At 37.7% G+C, this 17,845-nt stretch overlaps 1 protein-coding gene and 1 non-coding gene across 2 annotated transcripts in view; both read left to right on the top strand.

The window, feature by feature from the left end:
- Positions 1–272: 272 nt before the first annotated feature.
- Positions 273–436, top strand: LOC116283549 (U1 spliceosomal RNA). Its single transcript, XR_004193182.2, has one exon. It is a non-coding gene; the product is annotated as a U1 spliceosomal RNA (small nuclear RNA).
- Positions 437–7,063: 6,627 nt separating this feature from the next.
- Positions 7,064–17,845, top strand: part of RASGRP3 (RAS guanyl releasing protein 3) — a 96,051-nt gene continuing 85,269 nt past the window's right edge. The window contains exons 1-2 of the mRNA XM_072937934.1: positions 7,064–7,302; positions 11,628–11,736. The gene's annotated coding sequence lies outside the window, so the exon portion shown is untranslated. The remainder of the gene's footprint in view (positions 7,303–11,627; positions 11,737–17,845) is intronic.

Genomic DNA, 17,845 nt, shown 5'->3' with positions numbered 1-17,845 from the left:
TATGTTCGGTGTATTTCACCAGGAAAAAAAAAAATGCCAAAAAAAAAATTTAGCACCCAGAAAAAGACAAATGGTCCCTCCATCCAGATTTTTTCTAAGAAACACAAATTAAATTTGCTACCAATAGGCACTAATTAGAAAATGCTGTAAAAGAAGTTTACACTCTAAGGTATTCCTTGATGTTGGCTACAGCTATAATCAGAATTCACTCAATACTTGCATAACTTGTTCCCTTGAGTCACTCTCTTGTATGAGTTAAGAATGTATGTTTTATACTTACCTGGCAGGGGAAATATCATGATCATGAAGGTGGTTTTCCCAGGGTAAGGCTCATCCATTGTACTCTGGATGTGCTGACTCCTGCGATTTCCCCAAATGTGGGAAACTTGTCTGCGTAATCTGTGGTAGCAGGGGATTGCGTTCACGGTTTCCCCTAAGGAAAAGAAAAAAAAAAAAAAGAACGTATGTTTTGATCCCTGGATCAATGGTTCTCAAACTTCAGTGTGCAATAACAATCACAGGCTTATTATATATGCATATTCCAAGGCTCACCCTAGATCTACTGAATTAGAAATCCTCTGAGTCTGAGGCCCACAAATCTGCATGTTAAATAAACCCTGCACCATGCTGATACAAGCTGTCACTGTACCACAATTTGAGAAATTCTGCTTTAGAAGGTATGCTGCTTCTCAGGCAAGGACCAAGTGTTTAATTTTATTTTTCCTTCTAGAGGCTCAATCTCAAAGCTTTGTACCTAGTAGGGACTTACATGTGGTTGAAAAAAATAGAGTTAAAAAAAGTATTTGGCTGGACTTGTCCTAATAAAATACAATCTGTAGCATGTAGTTTCTTTCAGAATTAATTGTGCATTAATATGTATTTGAGCAAGCCATATAATAAGGAGCTATAATGTGAGGCTAGCTCCAAAAATGTGGCTTTAGTGTTTAGTGTTTTGAAACCCAGACTCTCAGAGTCTGTGATCTCATATAGCTATAAAAAAATCATTTCCTTTTTGAACTTTTTATCCCTCTTCAGCCTCTAAATGGAAATGAAGCATTTCTAATTTCAATCTGACTTACAACTTTCAGTTTTTTCTCAATGAAGTGTTAGAAGACATTTATGATGTATTTCATTGTGTAGTCTGTCCACAAAAGAATAACTGTGAATATATTTTTAAAATTCCATATACTTTAGAATTTAATTTATTGTGTGAAGAGAAGGAAAGTTTCATTTATCTAGTGAGCAAAGAAATTTGGAGTTGCCTGATTCATATTAAATTCATAATTTTATTTTTAATAGTCACTTACATTTACAATATCACAAAAATATGCAATGACATCTTTTTACTTTGACAATTTCTTATTGTCAAAAAATAAGACAATTTGCTCTTCGTGTTCTGGAGGATTTTTGCCCATTAGATGGATGGTTAGATAAATGTCTATGATGGCTCTATATAACCCTGAGATTCTATGAATTTATACTACCAAAGTAATTTCTTGATACACTCAATATTACTTGGGTGTAATGTGAAATGTAACTTGTTCCCCACAGAGAACATAGTTTTTAGCCCCAAATTTGACTGTATAAAGTAAATTGCATAATAGTTTTATCTCCACGTATTTTTAGAATGACATCATGCTTTAGAAATACAAACATTCAAGTGGAAAATAAAAAATTGGATCAAATAATAACACCCAAATGATCTGGCTTTTAACTTTTCTAAGGGACTAATCTATTATATATTTTCTCTGTCCGCCTGTATTAAGGTGTCAAAAGTAACACAATGGTCAGCAAATGAGTTGTAGTTGTAAGAATACAACCAGGATTTGTGGCACTCCAAAATGTCTTGAGAGCCTAGAAAAGGCAGGTCCAAAGTCACAGAAGCTTAGAACTGAAAGGACCTCAGAGATGGAGCATGAGCGCATTGAGGTCACTGAGTTGCCTGAGAGTGTATGATGGTAGAAAGATGACTTACTTCTCCCTTGGAAGGCAGTGCACTTCCCACTGCTTTGAAGGAGGAAAATTTAAGAAGTTGTTTTGTCTATTCTGCTTGTGGATAACACTGTCCTAGCCATCCTTTAGAAATTCACCTGGTATTATGGGTACTTGTTTCTTCCTTCTAGGTTGGTTACCCATTGTCACAGATAGACCCTAGGGTGGCCCCCGTGATCCCCTGCCTCTTGGTATTCACACCCTTCTGTCCCCCTCCTCTGAGAATGGGCAAGACCTACAATTTGCTTCTAACTAACAGAATGCAGCAAAGGTGACAGGATATACATGGTTATGTGTATATGATGACCTTACACATAGCTGTTAACCATCATGATAGGAGACTCTTCTATAGCCTGCCTGGCCAGACACAGCTTAGCTGGATCCACTGATTCAGAGTCTTACAAAGATGCAATCAAGTTGTCAGCTGAGGCTTTCATCTCATCTGAGGCTTTACTGGGGAAGGAGTTGCTTCCAGCTCATGTGTTGTTGGCAGCATCCAGTTCTTTGCAGGCTGACGGCTCGAAGGTGTCAGTTTCTTGCTTGCTGTTGGAAGGAGGCTGCCCTCAGTACCCTGCCATGTGCTCTCCAGAGGCAGCTCACGCCATGGCAGTTGGTTCTTCAAGCCAGCAAGGGAGAGAGTCTTTTGGTCATACTGGATACAACCAGAAGACTCAGTTATTTTAACTTGCTGCATCTAATTGGGATGAATTTGCACCCCAAACTTTATGTAAGAATTCTAAAGCTTGTGATTGTGTTCACCTTGACAACATCAATATAAACTCAGTTTTTATTTTTTTCATTAATTGTATAATCGTATGTTTCTGGGGATTACAGAGTGTATTGACTCTATTATGAATTCAAACTAATCTACTGTGCAAGCAAGGAAACTGTATGAACTATTAAATTAGCAACCAGCCTACCACTTGGCCTCAACCAGAACAGAGTGTCTGCCAAAGCAACACATTTTAATCTTTGATAGGTTAGTCAATTTCACTGCCATGTTTTCTTTCCTACTTCCTTCTCTTCCTCTTTCCAAATGCTGCACAAAAATAAGGTACTGTTTGGACATCAGTGCTCTTGGAGCCCATGGCAATCTTCCTGTCTTCAGAAGTGTGCCTTGAACGGTCCCTATAATGATCTGTTTTCTTTTCTGCATATTTTCCTCCCAGTGATGGTTTTGCTTCTTCCTGCCCCTATCAGTGATTAGCTTCATGAACCACTTTAGGTTGAGTCCAAAGGTTTTTCCCCAAAAGAACACACAACTGACAAAAACAATGAAAAGTGTCTATGTTTCAAAATTAACAGAAAAACTTTTACCACAACATCAATTAGAATTTCCGTTAGTTATTATGACATCAGATTTTAGTCTTGATGAAACTGATAAACTCTAGGCATTTATTACTAGAGAATCTCAAGATTATTATTATTTTTTTTAATCATCATTACCTGGAAACTAGCACTATTTTATTTTAGGTACATGACAAAGTGACAGAATACCAATCAAGGCCATAGCCAAATCCAGGGAGGGCAGTCTAGTTTTGATTTTCCCACTGAATTTTAACCAAGGCTGGGCTTCTCCTGGGAGATATGGTGAACTGTTTCATCTGTGCCAAGATTATTGCAATTCTGCAAGGTAACTTTTTCTTGTTTACTGACAGTTAGGCCAAGTACAAATAAGCTACTGATGAACACAATTTGATTTCACTAAAATTAATGGAAAAGTTTCACTCTTATTCCACTAAGTCTTCTAGTTCCTTTAAAAAGTTGTTAACTTTTATATTTTATCTTTATAACGTGGAATTCCTTCCTAACTTGCAACCATCTTTTCAATGTTGCTGCTAAAATTTAGAGACCCATCCTTTACCTGTGTCCTTTGGATTAGACATTCCAACAGGTCTGATTTATGTTTATTAGTATGATACAACCATTCGAGTCAAAGGAACACAGTTTCCTCACACTTTGGTAACACCTAGAACTTCTGCACTTTGTGAACAAAGGTTATTATTTAAAATACTTACAAGGCATTCAGGCTCAGATACATGCTGTGCATTGGGGTCATTTGAGAAATAATACACAGACTTTTTTGCATTTTCCTTGAGGACTTCTGCTTGGGTTTCCTTTATACTGTATTCATTGAAATTCTTTGTAGATGACTGCAATAAAAAATGTGTTTTCCTCCACTTGCAGAACCAAAATAGCTGAAGAAATTTGCACATACCTTTCCTCATGAGGCCTTTGACTTTTTCCCCCTAATGCCTTTTAAGAGAGTCTATCGTTAATTTTAGATTAAGAGTACAGAGCCTTTCTGTTTCCAAAAATGTTTTAAAGCTTCAGTTCTAGAGACGGGCTATGTCGGGAGGGCGTGAAGTTGCTCTTTTTGAGAAGTAAAATAATTCCCCACAAAAAGAGAAGGAAAGTTTTCAGAGAACAATGAAAGCCTGGTAAGTGGACCTGGAGTTTCTCAGAAGAGCTCATTCTTCTCATGTGGGAGGATGGTTTGCTCCCAGAAACATACTACCCGGTTGCCAGTCATTTTCTTGCCAAAGTCAACTCGTGTACCTTGTAGCCACCTGAATACACTGCAGCTGTTACAGCCTGACCACCATGGACTTCCTTCTTCCTTTCTGCTGTTACAACGAGGTCATTCACTCCTTTTTCTCTCTCTCTTTTTGTTTTTTTAAAGGACTCTTTTCCTCCCCATCTGTGCTGGGGGAGGCAGACACTCCCGCTTTTCCCTCACCAGCTCCGGCTGAGCTCATTGTTCAACTCATTGTTTCTCATCTGCAGGGCTTGGCATTAAGGCTGTGAATGGACAAGAGGTGCTGGGCCAGAAAACCGAAATCAAATCATTAAACAAAAATGGAGAGTGGAACATTTTGTTTCTGTTTAGAGACTTAAATTTCTTCATATTTTCTTTGGTTTTGTCTTATTTCAGGCAACTTATAATTTTCCAACATAGCTGTTAGTAAAGCCTGCTTTGAATGTATGTTTTTTATCATGACTACCCCCAAATGAGAGAGTGCTTTCGTCTCTCCATCGCTTGCTCTTTCTACTGCTTTTGCCTTGCAGTTACTTTGGTAGCTCCTCCAAAGTAATTGGGAAGTTAGTGTGGCTTTTTAACTTTTATGTGTAAAAACTCTTCTAGCCTTCTAAATAGTAGTCAGTGGCATTAAAAGTGTTTAACAACAAGATTATACTGTATAGCACAGGGAACTATATTCAGTATCTTGTAGTAACTTAAGGTGAAAAAGAATATGAAAATGAATATATATATGTTCATGTATGACTGAAGCATTGTGCTGTACACCAGAAATTGACACAACATTGTAAACTGACTATACTTCAGTAAAAAATATATATACACACAAAAGTGTTTAAAAAATCCTTATTCTTGCATAAAATAAAATCAGTGTCTCAAATTCTTTTTATTATTTATTTATTTGAGGTATAACTGACGTATAACTATATTAGTTTCAGGTGTACAACATAATTATTTGATATTTGTACATATTGTGAAATCAACCCAATGAATCTAGTTAACACCTGCCATCATTCATAGTTATACAAATTTTTCTTTCTGGTGATCAGACCTTTTGAGATTTACTCACTCAACAACTTTCAAATATGCAATACAGTATTATTAACTCTAGTCACCTTGCTGTATGCTCAGACTCTTTTTAGAGGGTTGAATATTAATAAACAAAGAAACAAAAGAATCCAATAGACCGGTGCTTCTCATACTTTAGTGAGTATCAGAACCACCTGGAGTGAAAATACAGATTCCTCGGCCCCTGTCCTGGAGATGCTGATCAAAGTGCTACTGATGCTACTGGTCTGTGGACGGCGCCCTGAGTAGCCCCTCCTGTCCAGAGATTCTCTAAATATCCCAGTATTGCTTCTCAAAGTGTTACCTCAATGTAAAGAGAAGCTGGTTGAGACAGTTAAGTGTAGAGTGATCAACAGGTAGATAATAGAAAATAAACAAATAACTAATGGAATCCTATGAAGGACCCTAAGTAATAAGTTTTTAAAATTCTATCTTTAAAATTAATAAGTTTTTAAAGCATGGCATACATAGTATAAAAGATAAAAGAGCACAATATACGTATATCAGAAACAAAACTGTCCCCCATTCCAGATCTCCACTCCCACTTTGCAGAATCAACCATATTTAAGCATCTTGTTAGAGAATGTTCACTTAACATTTTGAAAGAAGTCAAGAAGTACCCTGTATCAACAGTTTATGCCAGTTTACACTTCCATCTACTATTCTATGGATGCTGATTTCACCATACTTCAATGGTATCACAAAAATCTGAAATTTTGATCAATCTGACATGTAAAAAATGACACCTAGATTTTATTTTTGTTTTTGTTGCATATAATTATGAGAAAAGTTAAACAACTTTGAGTAGCAAGACTGTGGACAATCTATTAATTTAGTACAGATGGCTGGTTGATAAATGATAGACGGTTTATAAATTCAACATTATACATTCTTTCAAGCAAAAATATCTGCTTTTCTTGTTCACCTGACATTTTCCTTTTGTTGAATCTTGCCTCGAAAAGTACTGCTTCACCTCCTTTTGAATGAAAAGAAACAATTATGGTAACCCCCCTTGTCCGCCCCCTTCCTCATTTCCCCCCTGGAAATTTGATTCTTATGGCACTTCTTTGAAAAATGAAGGCTTAGATGTAGGTTTGTTTATGGTTTATATACAAAATGAGACATCTCCAAACCCAAGCTTTGCTTATGGGAAATGACAACATATAGCCAAACCGAGGTTACAGGAAATTAAAGAAAATGTTGGCAATGGTACACACACCAAAGTTGAATTTTCCTTAACTTGTTTATTGGTGTTCATTTGAAACACACACACACCTAAGACTGCTTTTTGAAATCAAATGCATTTCCTGCCTTCTTCTTTCCTCTGTACTCTTACGACCAGCCTATTTATAGCCCAGGAAAGGAAAAAGCTCCGCTGGAGGCAGGAAAACTAAGTTCAGAAAGAATAGGAGGAAGTCTGCCTGCCATTTAGCCAAACAACCTCTAATCCATTGAGCTCAAAGCTTAGCAGCTTCACTGTTGTCGTGAGGCGTAAACAGCTTGCAAATTCAATTTTTTTCCCTCTCCCCACTTCTGAACTGGATTTGGGCAATGGAGGTGAATGCAGCAGGTTGGAAGAGAAAACAGGAATCTCTGGGTGTTTAGACACGTGGAAGAGAAGCTGGGCAGGAGTCAGTGAAGCAGAACGAGAGAGTCTTCCACAGAGGGATGAGCTTGAAATGATCCCATGTCTGTGAGTTAAGGTAAGTGCCCTTTTCCAGACCATCCATTGTTGCGTATACATGCACATCACGCACTGTGGGTATCAGCCACAGACATGGTGTATATAACCGGAGGGCAGATCCTCATGCAGGGCTCAGAAGCTTTACTTATGTCTCTGAAGAAACGTAGAAATCAGCCTCAGTGATATGACATCTTTGGTTTTTAACAATAATACATATTTTTTAGCTAGTGGTTTTCTTAAGATAGCTTTATCTCCACTAAGTTTTCTTTGGCTTCATTATCAGCAGGAAATTAAATAGTTTACATAATTTCATAGAAGGTCCTTTCTGAAAGATAATTTCTTGATATTTGTCTGTTTTTCTATCCTTTGCAAAGTACTGATTAAGAATTCATCTACTTTTTTTAATCAATACTGGTTTAGAATATATTTAATAGACAGGCCCTCAAGCAAAGGTCTATTTTAGAAAAGTTATTTTAACTAAAATTTAAATTTTGTATAAAATTAAGTGAAGATTAAATTTTTTTAATGATAAGCTTTTCCTGAACATTTATTTTCAGACTAAGGAAAACCTTCTAGAAGCACAAAAAACAGTATTTAGCAACTCCAGTGACAGAAACTGTTCACAATCATTATTTCATTTAACTTATTATTTCAAAACAGTCATTCAACATATATTTTCTGAGTGATTTGAAAAAATGTCCCTGGGTTGGAAGTGGAAAGGTCGAAAGGGAATCCAAGAGCAGCTGATGCTGCCCACAAAAGCTTGGAAAGCTCCGAGGGACATTCCAACTTCGTTTAACATTCCTTGCCATCAGACAAGTGCGTTTGTTTAGATGATGTACCATGTTTGCCTCTATCGCCGATAATACCACATTTGTGTCCTGGAGAAACTTGAGTAATGTCACCACGATGTCAAAGGAGTGAGGTTCTGGTGGTTTACTGAAGAGGAAGAGCAGGAGGAGATGTGTTGCTGTTATTTTGGCTTACCCCAGTTTGAGATTGGTATGTTTAGAATCTGTCGTAAGAAGATAGCAGAGCTGGAAGCTGGAAAAGCTGAGCTGGCCAGACTGCAGCGAACGCAGGAGGCCACTCTCAGTTCTGTCTCAGTGTGGCTCTCACTGGCTGTTCTCTTTCCTGGAAGAATTTAAGGGTTATTTTCTTCTGATTAGAAAATTGTAATTCATTCCATGGAAACAGCAGAGTCTAATATTCTTGAATAGAAAGAGCAGTATTTCTTAGCTGAATTTAGGTTGTTAAAAATAGAGGGAAACAAAATCTGGACAAATATGATGGGTCTGAAGAAACAAAACAGACTCTTAGCCCTTGTCTCCAGGACACTCCAGTGCGGCAAAGTCAATTCTGAATCCATTTTATTATTTCCACAAAGTGAAATCTAAGGTAGTCTAATTAATTGCTGCTCCACGTGGGTCTAGCGCTAGAGATGTTGTGTACAGTTGATCCTGATTTCTGTTGATCTTGAATTTTTTTTCCTTTTATAGTTTCAAAATAACATTTCTCATTTGACGCATTTACATGTTTACATCATGAGGATAAAAATGTTTTAAACACTATTACAGGCTTAAATAATAGAAACAATGATGAGTTACGCATTTTATTCTAAGAATATATATTTTTTTCACTTTTAAAAGTCTTGTTCGTCATTCATTTCTGGATGCCCACAGATGCTTATAAATGTATTCATGAAATACCACTTACTTAAAACAGAGTTCTTGGGAATGGCCTAATAGTTTCACAGCTTTCTTGATGTATTCTTAAGCCACGGAGAATATTTTAAGTTATTAGAGTTGCCTGATTTTTTGAAAAGAAAAAATTGTCATTTTTTTAAGCTCCTCGATTAATTAAACAGAAATTTATTTCCTGGTTTCCAGTATAGCTCCTACAACCACTTATGTTTACAGGTTACACTGTATAGTCACCCTTGACCCTCACCTTTGAATATAAGTGAAATCAGATTACTGAAGAGACAGTGCGGAATGTTCAGAAATTTAGATGTCACCAAATGTAATCCACAACTTGGAGGAGGTGCTGAAGGAGGTGCGTCGGGAGAAGTGTGCCAAGCCATACCCACCTGGACTGATGCTGTGGGTGGGGGGGAGCTGCATATTGACTTTCATTGGTCTATGAGCACCTTAAATCCAGACGAGTAGCCTCTGCAGGTTCTTTTTCTCCTACACTCTCATCCCTTCACATCCTTTATTACAGGTCAGCAGCACCACCACTGAAGTAGATTTATTAAGTTCTCCTACTTACAATACAACCTCTGCCTTTGATAAACTCAACATTTACATGGAGAGAACTATAGGGGGACGTAAGACAACCTATGTATGGAACCAAATGAATGATGTAGATGAGTGCAGATAAGGAAGGCGCGATCCAGGCAGGCTTCACAGAGGGATGAGGTTTGAGCTAAGCCTTGAAAGAAGAGTAGAAGGAGATCTGTATAGCAAGAGATAAGAACTTCCAAGATGAGAATGGAGCTGTGTGCACAGGCAGATAGGAATGTACCTGGGTTGCCAGATGAAATGCAGGCTTCCACTTCCATGTGAATTCCAGATAACATATGCTTGTTCTGAAAGAGGATGTCCTATTGCACACGTGTGTATGAGACTTATTGCATGGGACATACTTATACAAAATATATTTGTTGTTTCTCTGACTTATGTTTAACTGGGTGTCCTGTGTTTTTTATTTCCTACATCTGGCGGTCCTACCAGGGAACTGTGGCTGGACAGGACAGCTTGACAGGAGCAGGGACAATGCACACATGGAGCAAGAGAGAAGCATCTGAAGGAGGCTGGGGTCAGATGGCAGAGGGACAGTAATGCCAGACTAAAGAATTTAGAATCTAATTTTTAGACACTGGGGAGCCACTGAGGATTTTGGAAAGGGAAATTACATCAATAAGATCTGCCCATTCAAGGCAGGACCTTCCGAGGCCTGGGTGCTGGTGACAACAGAAAGAAACCAACTAGCCGAAGACAGGTTAGAGGACAAATCCACATTTTGTAAACTAATTGGATATGGTTTTAGGAGGAGAGGACATGTTAGAGAGGATGTCATGTGTCATGGTCTGTTCGAAGAAACAGTTCAAGATATAGCAGTAGGTCAGGGAGTTGGGGGGCAAGGATTTTGGTTTCAGACGCATTCAATTTGAGATGATGATGGGATAATCGAGTGGACAGCTGGAAATGGGAAACAGCTTAGGAGGAAGGTAAGGGCCGGAAATAATGACAACACCCACTACTGATGGGGCATTTTCTATATGCTCAGCTTTTTACATCCATTCTCTTATTCACAACCACCTACGGGCAGGTTCCACGGCCAGCCCTACTGAATATATGAGAAAACCGAGGCTCACAGAGGTGAAGTCACCTCTTTATTTTAATATTTATTACCTAAATTGTTTTTTTCCTTTAGTGCCTCATTTTAAGATTTCTCCTCAGTTACCTCATGAAGTAAAGACTATGCTGAAAACAGGACCAAGCGTGTGAACTCCTCTCCCTGTCCCTGGCTGCCCTCTAGTGGCACAATCAGGTAACAATGCCCAGCCTAGGTCAAGGACAGCTCAGGCAGCCTAGAAGCAAGCTCCTTAGGAAACCAAGAGGTCACAGAATCACAGCAGAATCATCTGTGGGCTCCTAAAAGGTTTAGAAGCCAGCTGTGCTAGGAGATTCTGGAAAGGACATCATGGAATTATTTACACCCTTACAGCTGGCTGGTCGGAAGGGCATTTTGAATAGACCCATTTTAGATTTACCTTAAACTTTGTAATTATTGAAAGTATTTCATTTGTGTATCCTGTTAGGAAAGGTATGTACATTAAGTTTGGTTATTAAATTTTTAATGCACATCTTTGCCTTAACTGTGACAAAAGTTTCCTAGATCTGTTACTCTAAATATTTTATTTCAAAGTATCCAATATATTCTTTAGTGAAAAGTAAATAGTCTATCTTTTAGGAATATATCCCAAGGAAACATTCATACATTGAGACAAAAATGTATGTAAAAGAAAACTTATTTGAAACAGACAAATTTTGGACAAATATACAAAATAAGGGAATTGCTAAATACTATTCCTCAATATGGAATTTCATATAGCCACTAAATTACTTTAAAATATTTAATGGCATCAGAAACACTTCATAGTTAAGTGAAAAAGAGAAGGCAAAAATTATATACATCAAATGATCCCATTTTCTTAAAAATCATAAATGTATGTACGAAAAAGGGTTAAGACTTAAAAATTCATACACCAAAATGTTAATAATAAGACTCTCTGGTTGTTGAGGTAATGCTGATTTTTATTTTCTACTTTGTCTCCAGGATAAGCATGTTCTACTTTTCAAATGAGGCACAAAAATCAGTATGTTTTGAAAAAGTGGAGAAATAAGTCCCAGTGCTCTAATTCCTTGCTGCCATGGCTGACGATCAGGTTTGTGCTAATTCAGCCCCATTTAGGCTTCTCTGCCCAGTACAGAGCTGTATCCTGTTTGTGACAGCATAATTCATTGTAATGGAAAAGATTATGATGCACTAGTCTGGTCTATGACTTCACTGTATTCATCAGCAACAGGAAACAAAGACGGATACTTGTTTTTTTTTCATAATTGTTTTAGTAATAATTGACAATTGGAGGAAATGAATGGCAGAAAACAATTATGGGCAGACAAGATGGTCAGCAAATCAGGCTGGGAAATGCAGTGGGGCCTATCTTAGTTCTATTCATGCAACACTTTCAGAACATTACAAAGATATTGTTTTGTTTTCAATCTACTCCAGAAATCACTATTGTTTTTACCAGCAGTTACACAACTCTTTGCTGGCAGCAATGACCCCCAATGTGTTTTTAATTCAGTAATCTGGTAATCCCACATCAGGAATTTGGGACTGAATTTTTCATGTATATTATTATTCAGGGTCAGTGTGAACTCCCTGTGCGTGTGTCCAGTAATGATGCTCCTGTAATAACAACTAGTTACCTGTTGCCCCTACATAGAATCTTGGAAGTTTTTATTTTCCATTACATTTTAAAAAATCAAATTCATGGTTCCATTTCCTATGAAAAGATTCCTCATCTTCATTTTAGCAGCAATGGTTGGGGGAAACAAACAACAAAAAGTCAAAACAAGTGAATTCATGATTCACTCTCCTGTTTCCATGCTGTGAAATAAGTACAGTTAATAACAGCTAAGATGAAAATGAAGGATGTGCTATCAACTGGGAAAGAGCTAAGTAAGGCAGGTATTACATACACTGCGTGACATTTATCTCTACCAGTGTCCATAGACATGACCTCACAGTCCTGTTGGGTACTATTACAATGCTTTGGATGGGAAACTAAACCAGCCGGGGCTGCTCTAACCTTTACTCCTGGTCATATTTTCTTCTGATTAGCCTGATTTAGAGTAAAATTCTGCAGCAGCTCTCATTTCCAATCTTAAAAGACCAATGACTGGTCATGTGATTTATTATGGCAGCCTCTAGACCAGTGCTGTCCACTAGAAATATAAAGTGAGTCACATATGTGAGCCACAAATGTCATTTTATATTTTCTAGTGGCCTATTAGGAAAGTAAAGAGAGAAAGGTACAAATTAATTTTAAAAATCTCATCTATTGAACTCAATACAGCTGAGACATTATCATTTCAAAATGCAATCAATATAAAAGATTATTAATGAGATCCATTACCTTCTTCATTTTGGGTGCTGAGACTTTGAAATCCCATGTGTAGTTTATGCTTGTTGCATATCTCAGTTCAGATGAGCCTCGTTCCTCGTGCTCAGTAGCTTCAGATGCCCAGTGTCTAGTGTACTGGGCAGTGCAAACCCCAGCAGAAGAGCTGCAGTGCTCCCACCAGTACAGAAAGAGCATGTGAAGCTTGGTATCCGTTCAGAACTCAACAGTCTTCCCCATTCTGATGCATTCAGCAGGCCACGCTTACAACTGTCAACTCCAACTGAACTGCTGAAAAGCAAGCAAAGGATTGACAGTTGTTGAATTTTGGCCTCTTAGAACAATCCGACTGTTCATTGGATCAAATGGAATGTTGCGTAACTATGGATTCCTGAATTGAGGATAAAGGTAATAGAGGTTTATAAAAAAACTCTCAATTTTTGAAATCTGGATTATATGATTATAAGAAACTTTATTTTATCTTGATGTTTCCAAGTGAATTTAGGCATGGGAACAGATTATAATACATAGCCTAAAATGAACTTCTAAGAAACATTATAGATACTGTGCTCTTAATAGTGCATAGAACTTAGTACAAAGAAAGAAATCTTTAGCAATTCACACACACACACACACACACACACACACACACACACACTCTCCTTCTACCATTGTGACCGTTTCTGATGTGTCTTCTGCATTCTGCATTGTCTTATTTGAAGGGTAGGAAGTATGCTTCAATAATCCTGTGTAACTACTATGCCCTGGGGACTCTCATGCCAGTCAGCTGGAGGGATAAAGATAGCTCTGTGTGCTAAGTATGGAGACACAAAAATAGAACTGATGGAGTGGATAAAACTAAAAGATATTGTAGGTTCTCAAGGCCCCACCAATGGCAGGGACCTGGAAACAAAGGCTTCTAAAGTCCTGGCAATGAGTTGCAGCCAACTGAACGATCGTATTTTGGGTTCATTTCCGATTCCATGAAGTTTTGGTTATAGAGTGAGATTTAAAGCAGTTGGAAAATTCTAAAATCAAAATAAAAGTTAAAGACATTTAACATATAAATAATGACCATCTGTTACATGATATACAAATTAGAATTGCTCCAAAAAATTGTTTTTAAGAATGTTCTTGGCCCTCTGAATTGACTTTCCATTTTTCCCATAGAAACCACTTTGTAACTTTATAAGGAATGATTGGTATGTGCACCTAAAATATCATATGCTTACAATGAAATCACTACAATGTATTTATAATGTATTCACAGTGCATTACATGAAATTATTATTCTTAAATCATAATTTATAATGTATTAATCATTAAATTATTTCAATCATTTATACTGAAATATAACCATTAATGTACTGTTTCTACATTAATACATTATACCATACATTAATACTGTGTTAATAACTAGATTACATTAATACTGTGTTAATAACTAGATTACATTAATACATTAATAATATATTAATAAGTAACCCAAATAGAAAAATAATACATTGAATCAACTCACAATCTCCATCTACCAAAGCAAAAGCACTGACAGAGAACCTCGGAAGTGCCAGGTGCTCTATCAGGAGCCAGGAAAAACAAAAGATAAATTACATTTATTTTCTTTGCTAATGTTGGTAGAAAAGCAAATTCACTAGAGAAGAATGAGGAAATGGATGGAATTCTTTTCTGAGACAGCCTTATCTACACGATGCGAAGGTGGAGAAGGCCTTTTCATTTCTGTATCTAATTTTACTTCTAAACTTTGGTTTTGCCTTTTCCACTCAGTTTTTTTCCCCACCACCACATTAACATCACTAGGGGAATTCATCCTTAAGGGTTGAGATACTGTTTTTCAAATACCTGCTTTTAAGACAAAATATATGATGTAATAAGTGAGATGGAATGGAGGAATATTTGATGGCAGTGGAATATTTAAGAATACTTAATGACATTAGCAATATGATATTGAAAAGCAGACTGAAAATCTATAGGCTTGTTATTAATTTTAGAAAAGATAAGAAAGATATTTATTAGTTACCTATTTCTGTGAAACAAGTCACTCCCATGCCAAGCACCTTTAATGAGCAATTGCAATCAGGTGTCAGATAGGGCATTTACACAGTGACACAATGACAATATTTTGGAAGCTAGAAAGCAGATGGCTGACTACTAATTCAACAGTGGAAACCAGAAAATCAATCCGATTTGCACTAGAGAACCCTTCAAAGACTCAGGAATTAGTGGCACCAGGTACCATTAAAACTGTAGGTAAAGCTGAGACTAACATAGGGAAGACTGGCTGAAAATCTTCCTAAAGCAGTTAGGTTCCCAGATCCTGTCCCCTCCTTTATTCAATACCAGGATACTGGAAGCTTACTCTCTCAAGAGGAAAAAATAAGGGTGTTTAGATGGGGGGACACCGGGCTTTGGATGAGGCCCAGCTCAAGGTGGGCACATTATACTTGAACTCAGAGAACTAAAGTTAAGACCCAGCCCTCTTCTTCCACTTGGCTCCCAGAACACGGTAGGCAAAGCAGAAAAAGTGACTGCTAATAGGTTCTAGGTTTTATATCTTAAGATGTGGCCATAGAAGAAGGGTGTTCTGGTGCCATCTGAAAAACGTGGGGAAGGGACTTATTAGGTGATGGAATTGTCTGCCTGAATCAGGAGTTTACCCTTGAAACACTCCAATGTGGCCAAAGCAAAAGAGGTACTATGACTGGCCCAGTCTGCATCACATGCATCCTTGGACCGATGACCTTTAACCAATAGATTAAGGAAGTACCAAAGGTAGGATGGGCAGATGGGATTGTTGTCGTAGGTGTGTGAGAAGAGAGTGGGCGTATCAGGTGGGCCGTACTCTAGGTGTCAACTAAAATTCTCAGCCTCCTTTGTAGAAGATGATGTTATGCAGGCAAAGGTACTAAGAAGGCTTAAAATTGTCTCACAAGGGTAAGAAATGAGTACACTTCACATTTCTACAGTACATTACGGGTTTGCAAAGTACTTTTTTTCTATACTATTTCCCTTGCTTTCCAGAAAAATCTGGAGATACTACCATTCCCACTTATTGATTATTAAGGAGGATTCATAATGGGAATGCGGTGGACTCACTCACTACCCCCTAACTCGATTAAGGCAGAGCTAATATGAGAAATCCTGTCTTTTGATTCATAGTCTGGTGCAATTTCTTTTTTAGCATCCCAGTGATGAGTCCAGGATCACAGATTCCTAGATAATTGGGCGGGGAACAACATCTGGAGCTGCTGTTTACAGGCAATGAACCGCAGGACCATTCAGAGTCTCCTAGTGTCTCGCCCACAATTCCCGGCACATCAACCCCAACACGTGTGGAATCAGTAGCGGCCGGGAGAGGCCTGCCAAACGCACACAGCCCAGAGGAGCCACGTGGCCTCCTTTTGGAATAAGACTAAAGAATTAAGTTCTGGGAAGAATTTTCCATCTGTTTTCCAGATAAGATTGATTAGAACGATCTATCCAGTTTCACAGATTTCATGAAAGAATGGATGAAGGTCCCGTCTGGCCTGGTTAAATTTAGTTTCACATTTCTCGGTAGAGTTCTAGCTCTACTGTGCAGGGAAGGCCTCTTCTTTACCTTCAGAGCCCCTCTGGGGAAGAGGAGCCCCAGGTCCCTGACACGAGCCCCACCCTGCCCTGAGGCCTTGCTTTAGGTAGGAGGGGCTGCACTGTTTGCTGCAGGCCAGCTGGATAGCAGACAGCCTCATTTACCTTTTTGCTGAGGTTACAGCAGGGAAGCACATTTCCCTTTGCCAGATCTTTTTGTCTCCCTTCAACTTCCCTGACGCTCTTTCCTCCCCACCAAGTCAGTTCCCTTTGTTATTTTTGGTATAAAGAACTTTCCTTCAGTTATTTTCAAGGCTTCAGAGAAGCAGTTTAAGGAAGTTGAGTTAGGGAGAAGTCTCTGAGCCTTTTATCTGTGTGTGTGTGTGTATACACACACACCCTACACCTGTGGGACTGAATGAATTAAAAATGGATCCATCTTTTTGTTTCTTACTTAACGAGAGTCTTTCCATTTTAACGTGAATTCACACAATCAACACTGATCATGGGTATTTTTATTCTCTATTTACCATTCTGTTTCTCTCCTCTCCTGCTTTCTTTTGGATTTTTCCAGTTTTCTGTATTTTAATTCCTCCCCTCTAGTGTTTTGGGAGTTATGTAATCTATTTCTTTTCTTTTAGTAATTATACTTAAAAATGTAAATCCATATTTGATATAGCAAAGCCTAATGTAAATATCTTCATAGTTACATCTTTTGAATGACATAAAAGAAATCTTCTGAATAACATAAAGATCTTAGAAACCTTTCTTTCTGATCTCATGCTGCCATCTTTCATATTACTACTGTTGAAATGTTTAGCTCCACTTTTTTTAAAACAATTTGGTTGAGGTATAATTGACATATAATAAAAATACACAATTTGATGTCCTGACATATGTATATATCCATAATATGTATCGTGACAGTAAAGACAGTAATCAACCATTAAAAAAAACCAATCGAGTTCACACACAAACACGCCTGGTTGATGTAAACTTGCTTTACTTAAGGAGTTCCATTGCTTCTGGACAGAAATAACTATGATAATGACCATTCACCTAAGTCCACTAGGCATTCTGCCAAGTGCTTTACATGACGTAATTGATTAGTATTTCTCATTACTTTCTTTATTGTCTTTAATTTTAATTATAAAACCAATACAGGTTTATTATAAATGGATGTACTCAATACCAAAATGAATAGTAGAGGAAAGACTTGCAATGTGATTTTTTCTTCAGAATAGATACATGTTTATCGCTTCTTGTCACTGCAAATACTTTC

This window comes from Vicugna pacos, chromosome 15 (assembly GCF_048564905.1).
Source record: "Vicugna pacos chromosome 15, VicPac4, whole genome shotgun sequence".
Lineage (NCBI taxonomy): Eukaryota > Metazoa > Chordata > Mammalia > Artiodactyla > Camelidae > Vicugna > Vicugna pacos.
Note: the sequence above shows the minus strand (reverse complement) of the source record. Positions and strands in the feature narration are given on the sequence as shown.